Source organism: Entelurus aequoreus, linkage group LG20, assembly GCF_033978785.1.
Source record: "Entelurus aequoreus isolate RoL-2023_Sb linkage group LG20, RoL_Eaeq_v1.1, whole genome shotgun sequence".
NCBI lineage: Eukaryota > Metazoa > Chordata > Actinopteri > Syngnathiformes > Syngnathidae > Entelurus > Entelurus aequoreus.
This window is the reverse complement of record NC_084750.1, coordinates 38,749,889-38,766,713: the sequence shown is the minus strand read 5'-3', so window position 1 is coordinate 38,766,713 and position 16,825 is coordinate 38,749,889.

Below are 16,825 nucleotides of genomic sequence, written 5' to 3'. Positions count from 1 at the left end.
CATTTGTATTTAACATTTTCATTTCTCCCTTATTTTGACACTGTGATACCATATAATGTCATTTTTTAAATTCCTATTTATTTTTATGTTTATCACTTTGTTGCTTTGGTTCACACAGAAAGTGGACCCGATTTAAATGACAAAATGTAAGCAAACACATGATTGTGAATGTTAAAATGTAAAAGATAGGATTGATAGGATGAAATAGTACATACTTCTTCCTACTCCTTTTTAAACATGCAAATGTCATCCTATATAAGTAATTCATATGAGGCTTTTTTTTTAGTATTTCGGTTAATTTAGTTTTGCAAAATAAGAGGAAGGCAGTCGATGACAAACAATTATTGATGTGATGCAGGAAATTATGTATCAAAGGAATATGAATGGACTACATGGGAATTAGCTGATTTGGTTCACTTATTAATTCTAAATAATATAAATTACACTTTGTCCATACATTAATTGAAACAAAACACCAGTAACTGCAATATTTTATTTAATGAATACTTTAAAAAACAGTTTTTATCATAATATTTAATATATAATCCTATGGAATATTCAATATAGAAGTGCTTGTTGTAATTCTGAAAATAAATTATATGTATATTTATATACATACATACATATATATATATATATATATATATATATATATATATATATATATATATATATATATATATATATATATATATATATACATACATACACACACACACACATATATATATATATATATATATACATATATATATATATATATATATATATATATATATATATATATATACATACATACATACACACACACACACACACATATATATATATATATATATATATATATATATATATATATATATATATATATATATATATATATATATATATATATATATATATATATATATATATATATATATATATATATATATATATATATATTTAATTTTAATTTTTTTGTTTTTTTACAAGGTTCCTAATCCAAAAATAACTCATTTGAGTAACAGGACTGGAAGTAACAGGAGTGAGTTTTAGCCTAAAATTAGCAAATAAATGAAAGTTATGCTGATAGTATGTTAATTTAGGTAACAGGACTGTGTGGAGATATTAACCCCCCCAGCATTTTTTAAATATCATCAAATAAGGAGACCTTCCCTTGGCCTGCAGAGGATCTGAGTGATGCAACTTCCTGTGCGCCATGTGACTTGTGGAATTTTCCAAATTTTTTAGAGTAGGTAATGTGTTAGGGTAACAGGACTGAGTGAAAACACAGCTTAAGTGTAATTTTAGCTAAATTATTATTATTATTATTATTGTTTTTTTTGTCAGTTAAAGGTAATTTAAATGTATCTTTTCAATTGTATTTATTGAATATACAATCTGATTAACGTGCAGGACACTTTGCTTCGTTAACACACATGTGTGAAATAGAAGAGTAAGGATAACTGCGTGGGAGTTTCCTTTTTAAAAAATCAATTTAGCCATTTCATTTATGGATTTGAGCTATTTTAGAATCTATTGCACTTAGGTCCGTGTACCTTCCGTTCATTCTATTTCAAATTCTGAAACGCAAATCAAAGAACAAAGTTAGGGCCGTTTTTCCATTTTTACTATATATGGCAGATTTGAAAACAAACAAAAGAGTTGATTTTTATTAAAATCTTGCCATAAAATTTGATTTTGTGCTGTTTTCCTTTTATGGATTTTTATTTTTCCAGATAAACACAAAAATCCAATTCATGTTCATCCAAAATGCAAATATTCGTGGTTATCTGCGTGATGACAAATTGAACCGGAAGCAGTATTTTAGTTTTTCCTTCACGTTTAGCATGTTTTGAGCAGAACGCTAACACCTTTGTTCAGCAGGAGTCCTTTTGTCATTTAAAAAAAGTGTCATTAATAGTTGTCCAACTTTTTTTTCGGAAATAAAAATTAAAAAAAATGGCCCAAAATTACTTTTTTGATTTGCATTTGAGAATTTGAAATCCAATGAAATGGAAGGTACACGGTTCATTCTATTTCCAATTCTGAAATGCAAATCAAAAAACTAAATTAGGGCTGTTTTTCGATTTTTATTATATACGGCAGATTTTAAAACTATTCTTTAAAATTATGCCATAAAATTGAACCGGAAGCAGCATTTTAGGTCCGTGTACTTTCCGTTCATACTGTTTCCAATTCTTAAATGCAAATAAAAAAACGCATTTCGGGCCATTTTTTCTATTTTCATTTCTGAAACAAAAGTTGGACAACTTAATGACACTTTTTTCAAACGACAATAGGACTCCTGCTGAACAAAGATGTTACAGTTATGCTATAAACATGCTTAACGCAAAGGGAAAGCTTAAGTATTGCTTCTGTTTCAATTTGTCATCACACATCACGCATTTTTGCATTTTGGATGACTTTTTTTTTTCGATTTTTGTGTTTATCTGTGTTCATTATATTTCCAATTCTGAAACGTAAATCAAAAAATAAAATTAGGGCCGTTTTTTTAATTTTTATTCTATATGGCAGATTTAAAACAAAAAAAAGAGGGTTGTTTTTCATTAAAATACTGCCATAAAATTGGATTTTGTGCTGTTTTGCTTTTATGGATTTGATTTTTTCCAGATAAACGCAAAAAAAATTGCAAAAAATTGTGGTTATCTGTGTGATGACAAATTGAACCGGAAGCAGTATTTTAGCCTTTTTTTTGCGTTTAGCATGTTTTTTTTAGCATAACGGTAACATCTTTGTTCAGCAGGAGTCCTACATATAAAAAAGTGTCATTGAATAGTTGTCCAACTTTTGTTTCAGAAATGAAAATAGAAAAAATGGTCCGAAATGTGTTTTTTTTGGCCTCCTGCTGAACAAAGATGTTACCGTTGTGCTAAAAACATGCTAAATGCAAAGGAAACGGTTAAAATACTGCTTCCGGTTCAATTTGTCATCACACAGATAACCACACAATTTTGCACATTTTTTCCATTTTTGTGTTTATCTGGAAACAATTTAACTCCATAAAAGGAAAACAGCAGAAAATCCAATTTGATGGCAATATTTGAATGAAAATCAACCCTTTTGTTTGTTTTACAATCTGCCATGTATAATAAAAATCGAAAAACGGCCCTAATTTTATTTTTTGATTTGCGTTTCAGAATTGGAAATGGAATGAACGGAAGGTACACGGACCCACTTAGACTGTTTGACACTTCTTTTTTTTTTTTACATTTAGTTGTACATGCTAAATGTTGCAATGGCAATAAACATATATCTAATAATGAAAAAATATATTTCGCTGTTAATACATTTTATTTACACGAAATGCAGCAATTCATTGTAATTGCCCACCTACAGATAATTCTCTCTCTCTCTCTCTCTCTCTCTCTCTCTCTCTCTCTCTCTCTCTCTTTCTCTCTCTCTCTCTCTCTCTCTCTCTCTCTCTCTCTCTCTCTCTTTATATATGCTTAAATCAAAACTACAATGTATTTTAAGTTAAATGTACATCTTTATGGATGGATAGATAGATAGATAGATAGATAGATAGATAGGTAGATAGATAGATAGATAGATAGATAGATAGATAGATAGATAGATAGATAGATAGATAGATAGATAGATAGATAGATAGATAGATAGATAGATAGATAGATAGATAGATAGATAGATGGATGGATGGATGGATGGATGGATGGATGGATGGATGGATGGATGGATGGATGGATGGATGGATGGATGGATGGATGGATGGATGGATAGATATATAGATAGATAGATAGATAGATAGATAGATAGATAGATAGATAGATAGATAGATAGATAGATAGATAGATAGATAGATAGATAGATAGATAGATAGATTCCTTCAGGAGAGTTCCCTCAGGAAAATTTAAATTCCAGCAGCTGTGTACCGAATTGAGATCAAATTTAAAAAAGTAAAAAGTAAATAGTAAATAATAAGGGTATAAATGGAAATAAAATAGAAAAATATAACAATAAGAATAAAAAAATAAAAAGCAACAATAAGAATACAAATATAAGAGTAAAAATAAGAATATAACAAAAGAAACTAGGCAGTAGTGACCATGTTATGAAAATGTATTAATTGCACATAATTTATGACCCAATATTTAAATGTACTGTGTAAATCGCATACATAAAAAAAAAAAATTGCACAGCATGATGCGTTTTAATTCCTCTCATTTTCCTCCAACGCCGCCACGAGTTGTTTGGGCAGACGCTAAAAGCTAACGCGGCGCTTCTTCCCGCGTGTCGGCTTTAATTGAGGCCGCACCTTCCTTTACATCATTTAATGGCCTGTTAATACTTCTTGAAACAGAGCTGGTGCTGAGGGTCAAACACGTCTTAAAGCACCGCGCTAATCCTTTCATCAAAAGCCACGAAAAACTCGGCGTAAGCTGCGGGATTGCCTCCCATTAATTAAGGGGCGTCTCCGCCAGCCTGGCGTCGCCGGGCCAAGCCGCGTGTCACCGCTTCAACTCGTCGCCGAGCGCCGCTAAAGAGAGCCCGTTGGCCGAGCGAAGTGCTATTACGACTGGCAGAGAACGGAGAGAGGAGCTTTGTGAGCCGAGGCCTCAACAGGGGCTGTCGTCGTGGGCTCGCTTTCCTAAAGCTGCAGCTTTTTGGCAGGAATGGAACCAAAAAAAAAAAAAAAAGACATATACATAAGGGTGTTAAAAAATGTTTTTTGTCCTTTGTTACAGCTTGACTTCAAACAATGCCAGTGAGCGTTTTTAATGTGTAATATTCCATCGGTGGTGGTTGTCGGGAATTAACCGGCGTGGCAGCGAAAAAGGTGGGCAGTGCCCGGCGTAGATTTGTCCGCGTTCCAAGTCGCGCTCGACGGGTGACGGCGTGCGGTCGTGACACGACTACACACATTGTCCTCACCCGTTTCCCTCTTTTGCCGCACCTCCAACACAAATCTCGCTCTTTTGAATCGTCAAAACACGAGCCAAGTCCGTTCCAGGAGGCTGTTTTACCTTACTTCTCGTTTCCGGCGATGAATTAATTATAAGAGTTGATGGCTTTTGTTAGTTGTCACAGAAAAAAAAAAGTACCATATTTTCCGGACCATAGGGCGCACCAGATTATAAGGCGCACTGCCGATGAATGGTCTATTTTTGATCTTTTTTCATATATACATGTAGATTTTAGATTTTATTTGTAAAAAAGCACTTTACATTGAGTAAACAACCTCAAAGTGCTACAGTGTATTAAAAAAATAAAATAAAAAGATAATGAAAAAAAATATTTAGTAAACAACCTCAAAGTGCTACAGTGTATTAAAAAAATAAAGTAAAAAGTTAATTAAAAAAAAAAAAGAAATAAAAAATAGAAGAGCCAAATAGCTAGAACTAGTATGCATATATCTAAAAAAAAAAGGGTTTTTAAGCCTTTTTTAAAAGCATTCACAGTCTGTGGTGCCCTCAGGTGGTCAGGGAGAGCATTCCACAGACTGGGAGCGGATATAGTCGCACCGGATTACAGGGCGTATTATAATGATTTTTTTCTAAATGGAAAACACTTCCTTGTGGTCTACATAACATGTAATGGTGGTTCTTTGGTCAAAATGTTGCATAGATTATGTTTTACAGATCATCTTCAAGTCGCTTTCTGACAGTCGCTTCAGGATGCGCCGTTTTGTGGGCGGTCTTATTTACGTGGCTCACCTTCGACAGCGTCTTCTCCTCGTCATCTTTGTTGTAGCGGTGTAGCGTGTAAGGACGGGGGCGGAAGAAGTGTCAAAAGATGGAGCTAACTGTTTTAATGACATTCAGACTTTACTTCAATCAATAACGGAGCAGCATCTCCTCATCAGGAAACAACAATGTGTCCCGTGAAAAACCGTCCCGACCGGAACTCTCTAATAACTAAAGTTCTTTGGGTGAATAATATAGACTCACTACACCGGTAGGTTTTAGCGCTTTCATGGCGAGTTTACTGACAGATATAAGTAAGAACTTCCCACTACTTTATATTAGAAATGGCAACAGCGGAGGATGAATGTCACATAACAAGAAGATAGAGAAAAAGAAGAAGCTATTTGACTACAGGATTTATGCAGATCCCAAATACAGATCAGCAGGTACCAGAAGGTAAGAAAAGTTGCTTTTGCAAAATATTGCGAAACAAAATGCCAGATAATATGTCTTACCTTATACACACACACCATAATAATACTCGTATGTTTAAGCAAATCAAGCGGTGCAGCTTCATAGCTTACCAAAGTCGTACTAAAACATTTTGATAGATTTTTGAGCGCCGTGTGTAATGTTTTATATTTTCAATGGAACATTTACAATGTTGGTGTTGTTTACTTGAGTCATATTGCCATCATAGTGCAGTCTACACGTTTATCTTATGTTTGACTGCCATCTACCGGTCACACTTATCATTACACCATGTACCAAATAAAATTGCTTTGAGGTCGGTAAGCAAAACCAATAATTATTCCTTACATTAGGTGCCCAAGGTTATAAAGCGCACTGTCGAGTTTTGAGGAAAGAAAAGGATTTTAAGTGCGCCTTATAGTCCGGAAAATACGGTATCTGTTGTAGAAATTGAATGTGTTTTAAAAAAAGGTTGCTGCTTCATAAAAAAATTGCATAATCTGGTAGTTAGCAACATAGGTCATGGACGGATTTGGACTACGTTTACACTGCAGGCCAAAGTGGCCCAAATGTGATTTTTTAATTGGATTTTTTCCAGCTGACTGTTTACACTGCAAGTAAAATGTGATCTTTATCAGACTCCAGCGTGAACGCAAATGTGGCCACATATGTGCAGTGCGATGAAGTGAAAACAAAGGAAAAGGAAGTCGCTACTACTACAAAATAATATAAAAGTCGCCACACCTTAAAAATGTGCGTTTTTTTTACGTAAAAATAAATTAAAGTATTATAATGTATGAATGGATGTATATAGTGTTGAACAATTCATACAATTATGCGGCTAATAAATGGAATTTTCCAGGATCACAAGATTCACCTGCTGCTAATAAATTGAGCCTTGTCACATCAGACCAATGAAATTGTTCGCGTTAAATCAAATGCACTCACACGATCATTCACTCAGCCATTACCGCATTATGGACTCACCCTCATCATGACGAAAGCACAACAAAATGCAGAAGACGCAGCCCCAAAACCAAAGACATTGGATCCGGCCACCGAGAAAAGGAACAGCCGTCGCACGAAACCGAAATCCACCACCACTAAGAGGCCCAAAAAGCCAAAACCGCCACGCACCGAAGAAGACGACTTTAGCGATTTCTGTGCGCAAGACCAGTAGGTTACTGTAAACTGTGTTATTTCGGTGAACGAACACAAGCTCCTGTGTAAATATTTCAATGCGTACACCTGCAAGTTATAGGCTTATGTGACCAATATATGTACAAAATAAAATTTGTCCACAAATTAGGTGGGTGAGGTATATATTTAGGTGCACTCTATAGTCAGAAACTTTCTGTACATTTAGCGTTTGCTCTTTAGACTTTATTTTGTTCAAACAATCATTTGTAATAAAATTTAATAATGGTTAATTTTGCTGATATTGTTAAAGTGTAGTATATTATTGTATTTACATTGGGGCTATTAAAATGAACAAGTAAACTCATGTGATTAACCACAAAAAAATATTGCATTAATCATGTTCAGACTTAGATTAATCATGGAATTTATTTTAACAGTACAGCTCTTTAACCCTACCTGCCATACGGTCAGTGATCAGATCAATGGAGAATCCGACTGCTGTGCTCGCGGGCAAATTTAACTCCAAAATACAGCCTGAAAGAAGTTTAGATAAAACTGTTATTAAGTTTTGTGCAAACTAACGACATGCGTTCAAGTAAAACATTTAAAAAATGCTCCTGGGTGACATTCTGACAATAAAATTGCATGTGTGTACTAATATTGGGTTCTGTTTTTAAACACATTTTTGCTATGCAAGTGAGGGATCACCTGTTATCAATTAGGATTACCATATTTTCTGGACCATAGGTTGCACCAGGTTATAAGGCGCACTGCTGATGAATGGTCTATTTTCGATGTTTTTTTTTTTTCATATATAAGGCGCACCGGATTATAGGGCGCATTAAACAAGGAGACTCGGTAAAGAATCTGGGTATTATCTTCGACCCAACTCTCTCGTTTGAGTCACACATTAAGAGTGTTACTAAAACGGCCTTCTTTCATCTCCGTAATATCGCTAAAATTCGTTCCATCTTGTCCACTAGCGACGCTGAGATCATTATTCATGCGTTCGTTACGTCTCGTCTCGATTACTGTAACGTATTATTTTCGGGCCTCCCTATGTCTAGCATTAAAAGATTACAGTTGGTACAAAATGCGGCTGCAAGGCTTTTGACAAAAACAAGAAAGTTTGATCATATTACGCCTATACTGGCTCACCTGCACTGGCTTCCTGTGCACTTAAGATGCGACTTTAAGGTTTTACTACTTACGTATAAAATATTACACGGTTTAGCTCCAGCCTATCTCGCCGATTGTGTTGTACCATATGTCCCGACAAGAAATCTGCGTTCAAAGAACTCCGGCTTATTAGTGATTCCCAGAGCCAAAAAAAAGTCTGCGGGCTATAGAGCGTTTTCTATTCGGGCTCCAGTACTCTGGAATGCCCTCCCGGTAACAGTTAGAGATGCTACCTCAGTAGAAGCATTTAAGTCCCATCTTAAAACTCATTTGTATAATCTAGCCTTTAAATAGACCCCCCCTTTTTTAGACCAGTTGATCTGCCGTTTCTTTTCTTCTCTCCTATTCTCCCCTGTCCCTTGCGAGGGGGAGTTGCATAGGTCCGGTGGCCATGGATGAAGTGCTGGCTGTCCAGAGCCGGGACCCCGGGTGGACCACTAGCCTGTGCATCGGTTGGGGACATCTCTGCGCTGCTGACCCGTCTCCGCTCTGGATGGTTTCCTGTTGGCCCCGCTGTGGACTGGACTCCCGCTGATGTGTTGGATCCACTGTGGACTGGACTTTCACAATGTTATGTCAGACCCACTCGACATCCGTTGCTTTCGGTCTCTTTCGGGGGGGGGGGGGGGTGACCCACATATGCGGTCCTCTCCAAGGTTTCTCATAGTCATTCACCGACGTCCCACTGGGGTGAGTTTTTCCTTGCCCGTATGTGGGCTCTGTACCGAGGATGTCGTTGTGGCTTGTACAGCCCTTTGAGACACTTGTGATTTAGGGCTATATAAATAAACATTGATTGATTGATGTGATTAACCACAAAAAATATTGCATTAATCATGTTCACACTTAGATTAATCATGGAATTTATTTTAACTGTACAGCTCTTTAACCCTACCTGCCATACGGTCAGTGATCAGATCAATGGAGAATCCGACTGCTGTGCTCGCGGGCAAATTTAACCCCAAAATACAGCCTGAAAGAAGTTTAGATAAAACTGTTATTAAGTTTTGTGCAAACTAACGACATGCGTTCAAGTAAAACATTTAAAAAATGCTCCTGGGTGACATTCTGACAATAAAATTGCATGTGTGTACTAATATTGGGTTCTGTTTTTAAACACATTTTTGCTATGCAAGTGAGGGATCACCTGTTATCAATTAGGATTACCATATTTTCTGGACCATAGGTTGCACCAGGTTATAAGGCGCACTGCTGATGAATGGTCTATTTTCGATGTTTTTTTTTTTTCATATATAAGGCGCACCGGATTATAGGGCGCATTAAACAAGGAGACTCGGTAAAGAATCTGGGTATTATCTTCGACCCAACTCTCTCGTTTGAGTCACACATTAAGAGTGTTACTAAAACGGCCTTCTTTCATCTCCGTAATATCGCTAAAATTCGTTCCATCTTGTCCACTAGCGACGCTGAGATCATTATTCATGCGTTCGTTACGTCTCGTCTCGATTACTGTAACGTATTATTTTCGGGCCTCCCTATGTCTAGCATTAAAAGATTACAGTTGGTACAAAATGCGGCTGCAAGGCTTTTGACAAAAACAAGAAAGTTTGATCATATTACGCCTATACTGGCTCACCTGCACTGGCTTCCTGTGCACTTAAGATGCGACTTTAAGGTTTTACTACTTACGTATAAAATATTACACGGTTTAGCTCCAGCCTATCTCGCCGATTGTGTTGTACCATATGTCCCGACAAGAAATCTGCGTTCAAAGAACTCCGGCTTATTAGTGATTCCCAGAGCCAAAAAAAAGTCTGCGGGCTATAGAGCGTTTTCTATTCGGGCTCCAGTACTCTGGAATGCCCTCCCGGTAACAGTTAGAGATGCTACCTCAGTAGAAGCATTTAAGTCCCATCTTAAAACTCATTTGTATAATCTAGCCTTTAAATAGACCCCCCCTTTTTTAGACCAGTTGATCTGCCGTTTCTTTTCTTCTCTCCTATTCTCCCCTGTCCCTTGCGAGGGGGAGTTGCATAGGTCCGGTGGCCATGGATGAAGTGCTGGCTGTCCAGAGCCGGGACCCCGGGTGGACCACTAGCCTGTGCATCGGTTGGGGACATCTCTGCGCTGCTGACCCGTCTCCGCTCTGGATGGTTTCCTGTTGGCCCCGCTGTGGACTGGACTCCCGCTGATGTGTTGGATCCACTGTGGACTGGACTTTCACAATGTTATGTCAGACCCACTCGACATCCGTTGCTTTCGGTCTCTTTCGGGGGGGGGGGGGGTGACCCACATATGCGGTCCTCTCCAAGGTTTCTCATAGTCATTCACCGACGTCCCACTGGGGTGAGTTTTTCCTTGCCCGTATGTGGGCTCTGTACCGAGGATGTCGTTGTGGCTTGTACAGCCCTTTGAGACACTTGTGATTTAGGGCTATATAAATAAACATTGATTGATTGATGTGATTAACCACAAAAAATATTGCATTAATCATGTTCACACTTAGATTAATCATGGAATTTATTTTAACTGTACAGCTCTTTAACCCTACCTGCCATACGGTCAGTGATCAGATCAATGGAGAATCCGACTGCTGTGCTCGCGGGCAAATTTAACCCCAAAATACAGCCTGAAAGAAGTTTAGATAAAACTGTTATTAAGTTTTGTGCAAACTAACGACATGCGTTCAAGTAAAACATTTAAAAAATGCTCCTGGGTGACATTCTGACAATAAAATTGCATGTGTGTACTAATATTGGGTTCTGTTTTTAAACACATTTTTGCTATGCAAGTGAGGGATCACCTGTTATCAATTAGGATTACCATATTTTCTGGACCATAGGTTGCACCAGGTTATAAGGCGCACTGCTGATGAATGGTCTACTTTCGATGTTTTTTTTTCATATATAAGGCGCACCGGATTATAGGGCGCATTAAAGGAGTCATATTATTATTTATTTTTTTTGTAAATGTAATGGTGGTTCTTTGGTCAAAATGTTGCATAGATGATGTTTTACAGATCATCTTCAAGCCGCTTTCTGACAATCGCTTCCGGATGTGCCGTTTTGTGAGCGGTCTTATTTACGTGGCTCACCTTCGACAGCGTCTTCTCCCCGTCATCTTTGTTGTAGCGGTGTAGCGTGCAAGGACGGCAGTGTCAAAAGATGGAGCTAACTGTTTTAATGACATTCAGACTTTACTTAAATCAATAACGGAGCAGCATCTCCTCATCAGGAAACAACAATGTGTCCCGTGAAAAACCGTCCGACCGGAACTCTCTAATAACTAAAGTTCTTTGGGTGAATAATATAGACTCACTACACCGGTAGGTTTTAGCGCTTTCATGGCGAGTTTACTGACAGATATAAGTAAGAACTTCACACTACTTTATATTAGAAATGGCAACATGTCACATAACAAGAAGATAGAGAACAAGAAGATAGAGAAAAAGAAGAAGCTTTTTGACTACAGGATTTATGCAGATCCCAAATACAGATCAGCAGGTACCAGAAGGTAAGAAAAGTTGCTTTTGCAAAATATTGCGAAACAAATCGCCAGATAATATGTCTTACCTTATACACACACCATTATAATACTCGTATGTTTAAGCAAATCGAGCGGTGCGGCTTCATAGCTTACCAAAGTCGTACTAAAACATTTTGATAGATTTTTGAGCGCCGTGTGTAATGTTTTATATTTTCAATGGAACATTTACAATGTTGGTGTTGTTTACCTGAGTCATATTGCCATCATAGTGCAGTCTACACGTTTATCTTATGTTTGACTGCCATCTACCGGTCACACTTATCATTACATTATGTACCAAATAAAATTGCTTTGAGGTCGGTAAGCAAAACCAATAATTATTCCTTACATTAGGTGCCCAAGGTTATAAAGCGCACTGTCGAGTTTTGAGGAAAGAAAAGGATTTTAAGTGCGCTTTATAGTCCGGAAAATACGGTATCTGTTGTGGCTCACCTTCGGCAGCGTCTTCTCCCCGTCATCTTTGTTGTAGCGGTGTAGCGTGCAAGGACGGGAGTGGAAAAAGTGTCAAAAGATGGAGCTAACTGTTTTAATGACATTCAGACTTTACTTAAATCAATAACGGAGCAGCATCTCCTCATCCGGAAACAACAACAAGGCCGGAAATGTGTCCCGTGAAAAACCGTCTGACCGGAACTCTGTAATAACTAAAGTTCCTTGGGTGAATAATGTTAACTCACTACACCGGTATGTTTTAGCGCTTTCATGGGGAGTTTACTGATAGATATAAGTAAGAACTTTACACTACTTTATATTAGAAATGGCAACAGCGGAGGATGAATGTCACATAACAAGAAGATAGAGAAGAAGAAGAAGAAGCTTATCGACTACGTTGTCGTCACAGACTACAAAGGCGGATACGCACAATTTTGCAGGATTTATGCAGATCCCAAATACAGATCAGCAGGTGCCAGAAGGTAAAAACAGTTGCTTTTGCATAATATTGTGAAACAAGACGCCGGATAATATGTCTTAACTTATACACACACCATAATAATACTCGTATGTTTAATGCGCCGACAATCCATCAAGCGGTGTGGCTTCATAGCTTACCAAAGTCGTACTAAAACATTTTGATCGATTTTTGAGCGCCGTGTGTAATGTTCTAGATTTTCAATGGAACATATCAAATGTGGGTGTTGTTTACTTGAGTCATATTGCCATCATATTTCAGTCTACACGTATCTCTTAGGTGTGACTGCCATCTACTGGTCACACTTATCATTACGCCATGTACCAAATAAAATTGCTTCGAGGTCGGTAAGCAAAACCAGAATCGTTCCGTACATTAGGCGCACCGGGTTATAAGGCGCACTGTCGAGTTTTGAGGAAAAAAAAGGATTTTAAGTGCGCCTTATGGTCTGGAAAATATGTTAATCTAAATTGAAAATGTGATTAATCTGATTGAAAAATGTATTATTTGACAGCCCTAATTTGATCAATTTTTCCTATAATGTGTCCATGAATTCAGAAAGTGTTTTGTAGTTGTTTTAAAAAAAAAATTACAATCACAATTAACTAATTACGTTATACATGAGCAGCATCGCTCATCTCTACTTCGAACCTTATTTCCGATGTCCTTCCCTTCAGCGATAAGTACATGTTCAATGCTTAAAAATGTATTCGAATCAAGACTTGATCTAAACAGCATGTTTGGGTCTGGACAATAATAATTGCCCAAAAAGGCAGGTTAATATGACCGTTCTGTGATGCCACTGACGCAGGACGTGTCCGAGGCCTCTGAGGACAACCGGTCTCTGAAAGTCAAACAACCAGATTGTATTCATCTTGATCACGGCTCTACCGCGGCCCCCCCACCCCAACAACCAACCCCCTCCTGACGTCCCCCGTCCTGCTGCCACGGCTGCACTCCGCTTTAATTCCTGACACTTGAAAGCTTTTCTCGCTGTATATTTTATCACTTTTTTTTTTTTTTTCTTAAGACTTGCGCTCAGCTACGCCTCGGCTCCTTTTAAAAAGACGGAGCCAAAAAAAAAAACACACAAAAAACAAAACAAGACAACTCGCTGCTTGGATTCTCTCTCTTTCTCTCTTCGGTCCTTCTCTCCCATCCTATTGTGAACAGGCGTATTGGAAAGCGGACACTTAACAGAAGAATTTCACACTGTATTAGAAAAATGCATCTTTTCACACCTGTAAATATCTTCTTGTCTATCCTGCTTGCTAAGCATCCCCTGTGTGAGAGAGAGGGCCACATGCTGTACAGCAGAGGGGTGATGGTGGAATGTTCTCCCTTGCCAGAACAAGAAATGAGCAGAAAAATCACATTTTTTAAAGCCCATTTGCGAATTCTAAAGACGGAGCGGGTTAGTAGTGATGTGCGATGCCACCGATGCCGAGTAAAATTCAGACTGGTATCAGCAATACCGGTAAACTACCGATACTTTCTGCAAATATACCAAACGAGTCTGGTAAAATGTACAACAAAGTGTATTTCAAATGTTGCTGCTCTTAGGGAATCATCAACAAATAATGGCGTTATTCTGCACTTAACACGTAATCTTATTTATATTCCACTCTGTATGGAGTGTCTCCAAATACCATATTTTCCGGATCATAGGGCGCACCGGATTATAAAGCGCACTGCAGATGAATGGTCTATTTTTGATCTTTTTTCATATATTAGGCCCACCGGATTATAGGGTACATTAAACGAGTCATATTATTATTATTTTTTTCTAAATGTAAAACACTTCCTTGTAGTCTACATAACATGTGATGGTTGTTCTTTGGTCAAAATGTTGCATAGATTATGTTTTACAGATCATCTTCAAGTCGCTTTCTGACAGTCGCTTGCAGATGCGCCGTTTCGTGGGCGGTCTTATTCATGTGGCTCACCTTCGGCAGCGTCTTCTCCCCGTCATCTTTGTTGTAGCGGTGTAGCGTGCAAGGACGGCAGTGGAAGAAGTGTCAAAAAGATGGAGCTAACTGTTTTAATGACATTCAGACTTTACTTCAATCAATAACGGAGCAGCATCTCCTCATCCGGAAACAACCACATCGAAAATGTGTCCCGTGAAAAAACGTCTGACCGGAACTCTAATAACTAAAGTTCCTTGGGTGAATAACGTAAACTCACTACGCCGGTATGTTTTAGCGCTTTCATGGCGAGTTTACTGACAGATATAACTAAGAACTTCACACTACTTTATATTAGAAATGGCAACAGCGGAGGATGAATGTCACATAACAAGAAGATAGAGGAAAACGAAGAAGATTATCGACTACGGTGTCGTTACGAACTACAAAGGCGGAACCATGCAATTTTTCAGGATTTATGCAGATCCCAAATACAGATCAGCAGGTTTACCAGAAGGTACGAAAAGTTGCTTTTGCATAATATTGCGAAACAAAACGCCAGATAATATGTCATACCTTATACACACACCATAATAACACTCGTATGTTTAATGCGCCGACAATCCTTCAAGTGGTGCGGCTTCATAGCTTACCAAAGTCGTACTAAAACATTTTGATAGATTTTTGAGCGCCGTGTGTAATGTTCTATATTTTCAATGGAACATTTAAAATGTTGGTGTTCTTTACTTGAGACCCATCATAGTGCAAGCTACACTTATTTGACTGCCATCTACTGGTCACACTTAAAATAAAATAGCTTCGAGGTTGGTAAGCTCAACCAAAATTATTCTTTACATTAGGCGCAGCGGGTTATAATGCGCACTGTCGAGTTTTGTGAAAAAAAAAGGATTGTAAGTGCACCTTATAGTCCGGAAAATACGATAGTCTCCAAGATTGGTTCTCAAACTTTTTCACCAAGTACAGCACCACCTTAAAAAAAAACAGGTACCGCCATTAAAATGCAGTAGTGTAGTACCTAAGTATTCATTATTTAACAAGTATATTGAATATTTTTGGCAACTTTAACAGTACACACAGATTGAGCAGTAACACTGTCTTTGGATATAGGAAAATAAAACACTGTACTTTAACTAAATGATTATTTGGCATACCTCCAGATGGAGTCCGTGTACCCACAGTTTGAGAATCACTGGCCTACAATAAAAGGATAGACACACTTGATATTTTATAATACTGAGGGACTCATTTTACCATAAATTCCGGACTGTAGGTCTCTACTTTTTTCTACACTTTGAACCCTGCGGCTTATAAAACAGTGCGTCTAATTTATGGATTTTTTTTCTTTTGCTAATTGCCATAATGTTTTGTGTTCAATGGTTTTCATTAAACCTAAGCAGAGGACTGACATTGTGTGTTATTATTTGTGCTATTGCGCCATCTTTTGGACGAGTTTTCTTGCTGCAGGTGCCCATCCATCCATCCATTTTCTACTGCTTGTCCATCGCAGGGCCAACACAGATAGACAGACAACATTCACACTCACATTCACACACTAGGGCCAATTTTAGTGTTGCCAATCAACCTATCCCCAGGTGCATGTTTTTGCTGCGGGTTAAAAATATACTTCCCGTTTTTGTTTTGCCTTAAACCAAAAATAAAACTGCGTTTTTTTGCTCAAATGTTTGTAAGTTTAACCATTTGACTAAAACAATTCATGCTTACTAAACCGTCCCATGTGTAATGTCTGCAGGAGTGTTTTCATGCAGATTTGTACGTGCTACCGTAATGTAATGCAGCTAGCTACATGCTAACATGCTAACATATTTACGAGTGTCTGTGTTACTCAGTCTTACTGTGTTACCTACTCAGTGGCCTAGTGGTTAGAGTGTCCGCCCTGAGATCAGTAGGTTGTGAGTTCAAACCCCGGCCGAGTCATACCAAAGACTATAAAAATGGGACCCATTACCTCCCTGCTTGGCACTCAGCATCAAGGGTTGGAATTGGGGGTTAAATCACCAAAAATGATTCACGGGCGCGGCCAC